This window comes from Aegilops tauschii, chromosome 2 (assembly GCF_002575655.3).
Source record: "Aegilops tauschii subsp. strangulata cultivar AL8/78 chromosome 2, Aet v6.0, whole genome shotgun sequence".
Classification (NCBI taxonomy): Eukaryota; Viridiplantae; Streptophyta; class Magnoliopsida; order Poales; family Poaceae; genus Aegilops; species Aegilops tauschii.
The window spans coordinates 235,852,439-235,861,666 of NC_053036.3; positions in this window are offsets into that span (position 1 = coordinate 235,852,439).

Consider the following 9,228-nt stretch of genomic DNA (forward strand, 5'->3'; position numbering starts at 1 on the left):
TCGAGCATAGGACAAGCGCCTTGACCCTGCCCCGCTCGCGTTGACCGTGCCGCCAGCATGCCTGGGCCACCGCATCGCCCTTCACCCGCATCAGCCCAGCAGCGCCAAGGCTGTGCCAGACCTGCAGAGCCTCTCCACCATCCGGACCGAGGCCCATGGGTGAGCAGTCACCCCAGCGCCTCTTTTTTTCCTTCTATTGGGCCATCCAGATTCAGCCCAGTGCACGTTTTTTCCAGCCTGCGAATTTGCCTATTATCCAGAAAACTGCATATTTACAGATTACCCCTCCTTGTTCATGCATTTAATATCTCACAAACCGTGCATTGGAGCAAAATGGTTTAAACATGTAAAATGCTTAGATTTTCATCTAGTTTCATAAAATGCTACCTTCATCCATGTTAAATATGTTTAAATTGTTGTTTGCATTTGTTTTGCATAATGACATGCTAAAATGGTTTATTTCATAACTAATTAACCGTAGCTCCGAATTTAATAAACTTTATATGTAAATGGGGTAGAAAAATGCGTAGTTTAACATGGTGCACTCATCTTGCATGTTTAACAACTCTAAAATGTGGTTTAGGGCAGAATATCACCAACTTTGAAATATGCATATGGGGATTTTCCGGAATTGTTGCTTGTTGTTTCCGGCCTCATTTAAACTTGCCTAGATAGGTAGTATTATTATGCTTGACCTCTTGCCATGTTAACCAAAATTTGATATTGTTGAGTACCTAAATGGGAGAGAGCTAAATAATTGAATGTGGTGTTTTGTCAATATGCATTTCGTTGCATATTGAGCTCCACTTAACTTGTAGTTTTGTTTGCACACTTTGCCATGCCATGCATATTTAAACCGGGCATGCATCATCCTTGGTTGTGCATCACGCCATGCTTATGATTGTGTGTTTACCATGTTGTTTGCTTCTTTCCAGCTTGCTTCTCTCGTTAGCTTCGGTGTCGTTCCGGAGTTGTGAGGATTCGTTCGACGACGTCTGTTTGTCGACTAGTTCTTCTTCCTTGCGGGATGTCAGGCAAGATGACCATTACCCTCGATATCACTTCTATCTTTGCTTGCTAGTTGTTCGCTCTATCGCTATGTCGCGCTACCTACCACTTCTTTATCATGCCTCCCATATTGCCATGTCAAGCCCCTAACCCACCTTCCCAGCAAACCGTTGTTTTGCTATGTTACTGCTTTTGCTCAGCCCCTCTTATAGCGTTGCTAGTTGCAGGTGAAGATGAAGTTTGTTCCATGTTGGAACATGGATATGTTGGGATATCACAATATCTCTTATTCTAATTAATGCATGTATATACTTGGTAAAGGGTGGAAGGCTCGGCCTTATGCCTGGTGTTTTGTTCCACTCTAGCCGCATTATTTTCCGTCATACCGGTGTTATGTTCCTTGATTTTGCATTCCTTACGTGGTTGGGATTATGGGACCCCCTTGACAGTTCGCCTTGAATAAAACTCCTCCAGCAAGGCCCAACCTTGGGTTTACATTTGCCTAATAACCTACAACTTCCCCTTGGGATCGCGACCCCGAGGGTCATCTTTATTTTAACCCCTTCGCCCCCCCCCCCCGGGCCAGTGCTCCTCTGAGTGTTGGTCTGAACCGGGCAACCTGCGGGGCCACCTCGGGAAAATTGAGGGTTGGTTTTACTTGTAGCTTAACCTATCTGGTGTGCCCTGAGAACGAGATATGTGCAGCTCCTATCGAGATTTGTCAGCACAGTCGGGCGGTCTTGCTGGTCTTGTTTTACCATTGTCGAAATGTCTAGTAACCGGGATACCGACTCTGATCGGGTTGTTCCGGGAGAAGGAATATCCTTCGTTGATCATGAGAGCTTGTGATGGGCTATGTTGGGACACCCCTGCAGGGTATAAACCTTCGAAAGCCGTGCCCAGGGTTGTGTGGCAGATGGGAATTTGTTAATGTCCGGTTGTAGAGAACTTGACACTTGACTTAATTAAAATGCATCAACCGCGTGTATAGCCGTGATGGTCTCTTTTCGCCAGAGTCCGGGAAGTGAACACGGTTTTGGGGTTATGTTTGAATGTAAGTAGTTTTCAGGATCACTTCTAGCTTCACGAGCCTTGCGTAGCTTCTCATCTTACTCTTATTTGCGTATTTTAGCCACCATAATTGCTTAGTGCTTGCTGCAACTCCACCTCATTACCACATCCTACCCATAAGCTTAAATAGTCTTGATCTCATGGGTTTTGAGATTGCTGAGTCCTTGTGACTCACACATACTACCAAAACAGTTGCAGGTGCCGATGATACCAGTGCAGGTGATGCTACTGAACTCAAGTGGGAGTTCGACGAGGACCTTGGTCGTTACTATGTTTCGTTTCCTGATGATCAGTAGTGGAGCCCAGTTGGGACAATCGGGGATCTAACATTTGGGGTTATCTTCTTTTTGATTTGGATTTGACCGTAGTCGGTTTATTTGTGTACTTGGATGATGTATGAATTATTTAAGTATTGTGTGTAGTGGCTATTGTAAGCCAACTCTCTTTATTCCTTTCTTGTTCATTACAAGGTATTGTGTGAAGATGACCCTTCTTGCGACAAAACCACAATGCAGTTATGCCTCTAAGTCGTGCCTCGACACGTGGGAGATATAGTCGCATCATTTGCGTTACAAGTTGGTAATCAGAGCCATCCACGACTTAGGAGCCCCATTCTTGATCGAATCACTGCCGTTGTTGAGTCTAGAACAAAAATGTTTTGAGTCTTAGGATTATATATATCGGAGATTAGGATACTTTTTACTCCTTAGTCCCTTCGTCGCTCTAGTGAGGCATCTTGACGTAGATGTTTTGTCTTTCCTCTCCTCAAATTTCATGAAAAAAAATTAGGATCACGCGGGTATCTTGGGATCGTTCCGATATTCTTGTGACAAGAACATTGTTCTTGGTGCCTCTTGACATTTAGGGGTTGTGGCAGTGTCCCGGGAAGTTGAGCTCCGAGGTGTTGTCGTCACAATTTTATCGTTGCAGTTCTGGAATACCTGAGTTTCGCCGACATCAAAAATCTCTTTTATGCAGTTGTTGGTGAGATAACCTCGACGCCACCTAGTAGTGGGGCGGGAGTTCGGGAGTATTGCCATAGCTGGTATAACGGATGCTTTTTGAAGGTTGAGGTACACGATTTCCGGAGTTTTCTTGGTTATGTGTTGACGGATGGATACAGCTGGATGTAGGGATTGTTAGTTTGGGTGAGATATTATGCTTCCCCTGTATCCCCAACACCAGATTGCATAACCAGAAAGTTTCGGGAGTTTATAGGTGGGAATTCAAGTAGCTCCTTGAATATCTTTCCGACAAATGCATGATATGGGATTGGGTATATCTCTATCATATGCATTTGTTCCGGCTTATCTTGCAAGCCAAATCCTTTGTTTTGTTTTGAGTTGTGGTATTCGAGTTGCTTCGATGTCAAGTGTTGATTCCTTACCTTTCCTAAGCGGTGTCCTCATGTTCGTGAATACTAATCCTTCTTATTTACCTAGATTGACATCCCAATTCTATTTCCAACCGGTGTGCTTCTCTTCAAGTTAATCATATCCTTTCAACATTTGCGAGATCAATTCTAAGTTTTTCTCAACGGTGTTTATTCCATCTGCCCCAAGTTGCCTTTGTTTTCCCGCCCTCCCACCCTTTTCTTCAAGGACTCGTATTTCTTTATCAAGTATCAATGTTATTAATGGAAGTCTCTCCATTCTTTTTCTTCAACGTTCTTATCCGGTGATTTCCCATGAAGATACTAACGGAGCATCAAGTTTATCATTCTTCGCTCTCTTTTCTTCTCCAGTGGATTCAATTCAATCTTTGTCGATCATATCTTTTCGTCGTTTCAAATGTTTTCTCATGCCGGTGCACCTCTTAATCATCCACCTCTTGATATTCATGTTTATCTGGAGTGCTGAAGATATCCCAGAAGATTCAAGTTTCTATTCGTAATCCTTTCAAGTTATTTCAAGGTCTTACCTTATTCAAGCCATTTAATTCAACGGGCGCAATCTATCTTTTAAATCGTTCAACGGTGTTTCTTTTGAGTGGGCCCTAACCCTTAGGTCTCTTTCCAGGATCTTACCTGACTCTTCTAATTCTTTCCGGAGTTATTCTCAACTGCATTGCAAAGTTTGACGTAAGAATGAATTATCATCAGTCAAATGTCTTTCTCCAAGATCTTTCAAATTCTTTTCATCATTGGTTCAACCTTTCTAATTTTCATTCCGAGTGCCTCAACAATTCATGGTGGTGTTTCTCGTCGTCATTCTCGGATCTGAAGACCCAAGAAGAGTTTTTCCTCCAAATCTTTAACCGTTCTTCCAAAGATGCGAAATTCAAGTTTGATGCCATCCTCTCATAATTATTTTCGATTGTGGGAATTCTTTTCACCCATCTGGAGCAATTTAGGAGTCTTTTCAGTTTGATTCTCTGGAGCCCATCATCTCAGAATTATTCATTCCAGCTTTCAGCTCTCGTTCTCCAAATTTTACCCGTGCATCGTTCAAGTATTCTCTAATCAGCTCGTGATCTCTTCGTTCATTTGTATATAAATCCACTCAAGTATCTTCGTTCATTTTCCAATTCTTCCTGGTGATTTGTGCTCTTTCCTTCGTGCGTTTCAAGTTCTTAAAGCGGTTTGTTCAAGATTCCTCTTCCTATGTTCTCATATTAATTTATTCATTGTTTCAATCCTACTGGTGGTTCGTGGAAGACCTTCCCAAGTTGCGCTATTCCTCGCTTCAATCTTTTCAAGAAGAATAAGTGGCATGCAAAATCCGTTGCTTATCATCAATTTAAATTGGTGAAGGATACGCATAACATAATTCTTATTCTTGTTTCATCCAAGTGTTTAATTCTTTTCTACAGGAGTTTGTCCGTGACATCAATTTCTCAGTTATATGTTGTTCATCTTTCTTCCGGAGTTCCAAGTTTTCCGCCTTATCTCGTCGCGAAGCTTCATCTAAATCATTGCAAGGTTTCACCTTGTGTTCTCAACTTCTCCTTCTTTTTATCATCCTTTCATTAATGGAGTTCTTCATGGAGGCTCTACATGGTGGTTCGTCAAGGATTCCTCGCATTCTTCAATTGTTCTTCAAGATTTCTCTCGGAGTTACGATCCGCCAAGCTATACTCTATAATAAACATGGTGTTCAACACATGTTTTGTTTTGAGGAGTTCAAGTATTCTTCATCTTGCATTCCGAAGTGCAATTCTTTCTATCTTATCTTTTGAGGTGGTGTTATGTCATTTTCACAGTTTCCTTCATGCTTCATGATTGACAAGTCATCAGGAATGAGATATTTAAATCCATCATTTTCTTCCTTGGAGTTATCTTGCGTTATATTTCACCTAAAGCCTTCCCTAAGGAGTGTGCTATTGTGGTGCTTATCAATGGTCCAATTTATATCTCTATCATCTTGATGGAAGAAGTTTTTTTCGTCTTGTTGGTGTTATCAATTATATTATTTGTTCCGCAGTGGCAGGATTTCGCCTCAATTTTGAGAAGTTTTCCATAAGCCCACTAAAAGCTTATTCGTTTCGTTGTTGGTTTTCAACAACTCCGTTATAACCTTCTTGGAAGGGTGCTTTCAAAGTTCTTTTGTGGCAGAAGTTGTCATTTTCTTCTCCATCCGTTTATCCCAACAATCTAGCTTCTATTCCTTCCTTCCGGAGACACTGTGATGTTGCTCTCTTCACTCATCATCTCGAATTGCGAGGACCGTGTTCTTTTCGTGCTTATCCATTTAACCGGAGTGTAGTGCCCTCTTTTCAAGTTCTTCCCATTTTGTCAAGTTTTCGTTCCCTTCTCTACCGGAGTGCTGTCCAAATCTGTCATTCTTGTTTCTTGGTTATCTCATTATACCAGTGTGGTGGCATATTATTTTTGGTTCGTTAAGCTCTTGATTCATGTCTTTCAACCCACAAGGTTCTCATAATGTTCCTTGTTCCTCTTTTCTAACGGAGCTTTTCAATCTCGTTCATCTCTGTTGTACTCTTTCTTTCAAGTTGTCCAACCTCTCAATGTTCATGGTTTCGCTCATTTGTCGAAGAAGCAATTTAGTTTTACCTCTTCTCTTACTCTTCCGCTTCTCTTCCGTGCCATCCTTAGATCTCAGGAAGAGATCTCTTGTAAGTGGAGGAGTGTTGTGACACCCCGAGACCGACGCTCCAGACGCCTTCCATGTTTTTCGTTGCCGCCGTGTGTTTTATGTTGTTTGTTGCATTCATCATGTCATCATGCATACTGCATTCGCATGTTTTCATAAAGCTTGCATCCGTTGATAGTTGCCGCTTCTTCCTCGTCTCTTTCGACCTTTCTCAGACCAACCGTTCTTTTGTTGCCAGACCATTTGACCCTCTCTACATAATGCTCAAACCCCTCGCGTGCGCGTCCGAAACTCCCCCGAAGCCGAACCTGGCCCTCATGACCGATGGGTCCGGATCATCCACAAACATCCGTAAAATATCTCTGTTTTCCTAATTGGACTTCCTAACCTATATTTTCTCAGTCGTCCGATTACGATCGGAGGATCATTCTAGCCCCTTCCTAAACTTCTTTTGCTATATATACTAGACCGACCCCTAACCCAAATCCTAAATTCGAGGAGGTTTGTCCTCACTGCCGCCACCCACCAAATCCCCCTCGGGATCCATCCCCAATCAGCCCAGCTACTTCCTCCAACCCGCACCCGCAGCCTTCGCACTCGATCTGCGCAGCCATCCAACCAGCATTAGAGCCTGAGCTCCTTCGATCGGAGCCACACAGAGATCCCTGCTGCCACGAACGAGAGGGAGCTCCTCCCGTTAGCTCCTCTCTCCATGGCGCCGTCGCCGCCGGCGAACCCGGCCACCCCGAGCGCCGCCCTCACACTCGAGCTCCTCCAGGACCCCGTTGCCCCTTCCCCTCTTCTTCTCCTCCGTCCCACCTCCCTCTGGTTCTCTCCCTCATTTCTCATGCCTCTCCCTCTCCATTCCCGGAGCTGCCATGGTTGCCCGCAGCTCCGTCGCCGTCGGGAACAAGTCCCTCCGCCCCGGATCTGGCACCTGCCTCGTGTCGTACCTCACCTGCGGCTCCTCCGCCCCGTCAAGTTCCCGGAGCCGCCCTTGCTTGCTGCTGCTTCTTGCATCACCCAGCGCCGCTGCCTCCTCTGCCTCCTGCTCGCCCGCGTCGCCCCAAGTCCGCCGGCAACAACGCCGCCTGACACCCTAGCCAGCATCTCGCCGGCGCTCCACGTCGGGCTCGGCTTCCTCTTCGTCTTCAGCGACGACCAGAGCGCCAAGTCCCTGTCGCTGCTCTGCTCCCTCTTGAGCAGAGGACGAGCGCCTCGACCCTGCCCCGCTCGCGTTGACCACGCCGCCCGCGTGCCTGGGCCACCGCGTCGCCCTTCACCCGCATTAGCCCAGCAGCGCCAAGGCCATGCCAGACCTGCGGAGCCTCTCCACCATCCGGGCCGAGGCCCATGGGTGAGCAGTCACCCCAGCGCCTCATTTTTTCCTTCTATTGGGCCATCCAGATTCAGCCCAGTGCACGTTTTTTTCCTGCCTCCGAATTTGCCTATTATCCTGAAAACTGCATATTTACAAATTACCCCTCCGTGTTCATGCATTTAATATCTCACAAACCGTGCATTGGAGCAAAATGGTTTAAACATGTAAAATGCTTATATTTTCATCTAGTTTCATAAAATGCTACTTTCATCCATGTTAAACATGTTTAAATTGTTGTTTGCATTTGTTTTGCATAATGACATGCTAAAATGGTTTATTTCATAACTAATTAACGGTAGCTCCAAATTTAATAAACTTTATATGTAAATGGTGTAGAAAAATGCATAGTTTAACATGGTGCACTCATCTTGCATGTTTAACAACTCTAAAATGTGGTTTAGGGCAGGACAGCACCAACTTTGAAATATGCATATGGGGATTTTCTGGAATTGTTGCTTGTTTTTTCCGGCCTGATTTAAACTTGCCTAGATAGGTAGTATTATTATGCTTGACCTCTTGCCATGTTAACCAACATTTAATATTGTTGAGTACCTAAATGGGAGAGAGCTAAATAATTGAATGTGGTGTTTTGTCAATATGCATTTCGTTGCATATTGAGCTCCACTTAACTTGTAGTTTTGTTTGTACACTTTGTCATGCCATGCATATTTAAACCGGACATGCATCATCCTTGGTTGTGCATCATGCCATGTTTATGCTTGTGTGTTTACCATGTGGTTTGCTTCTTTCCGGCTTGCTTCTCTCGTTAGCTTCGGTGTCGTTCCGGAGTTGTGAGGATTCGTTCGACTACGTCTGTTTCTCGACTAGTTCTTCTTCCTTGCGGGATCTCAGGCAAGATGGCCATTACCCTTGATATCACTTCTATCTTTGCTTGCTAGTTGTTCGCTCTATCGCTATGATGCGCTACCTACCACTTATTTATCATGCCTCCCATATTGCCATGTCAAGGCTCTAACCCACCTTCCTAGCAAACTGTTGTTTGGCTATGTTACCGCTTTGCTCAGCCCTTCTTATAGCCTTGTTAGTTGCAGGTGAAGTTGAAGATTGCTCCACGTTGGAACATGTTTATGCTGGGATATCACATTATCTCTTTTTTTTAATTAATGCATCTATATACTTGGTAAAGGGTGGAAGGCTCGGCCTTATGCCTGGTGTTTTGTTCCACTCTTGCCGCCTTAGTTTCCGTCATACCGGTGTTATGTTCCTTGATTTTGCGTTCCTTACGCGGTTGGGGTTATGGGACCCCCTTGACAGTTCGCCTTGAATAAAACTCCTCCGGCAAGGCCCAACCTTGGTTTTACATTTGCCTAACAACCTATAACTTTCCCTTGGGGTCGCGACCCCAAGGGTCATCTTTATTTTACCCCCCCCCCCCAGGGGGGCCAGTGCTCCTCTGAGTGTTGGTCTGAACCGGGCAACCAGCGGGGCCACCTCAGGGAAACTTGAGGGCTGGTTTTACTCGTAGCTTGACCTATCCGGTGTGCCCTAAGAACGAGATACGTGCAGCTCCTATCGGGATTTGTCGGCACAGTCGGGCGGTCTTGCTGGTCTTGTTTTACCATTATCAAAATGTCTTGTAACCGGGATTCCGAGTCTGATCGGGTTGTTCTAGGAGAAGGAATATCCTTCGTTGATCATGAGAGCTTGTGATGGGCTAAGTTGGGACACCCCTGCAGGGTATAAACTTTCGAAAGC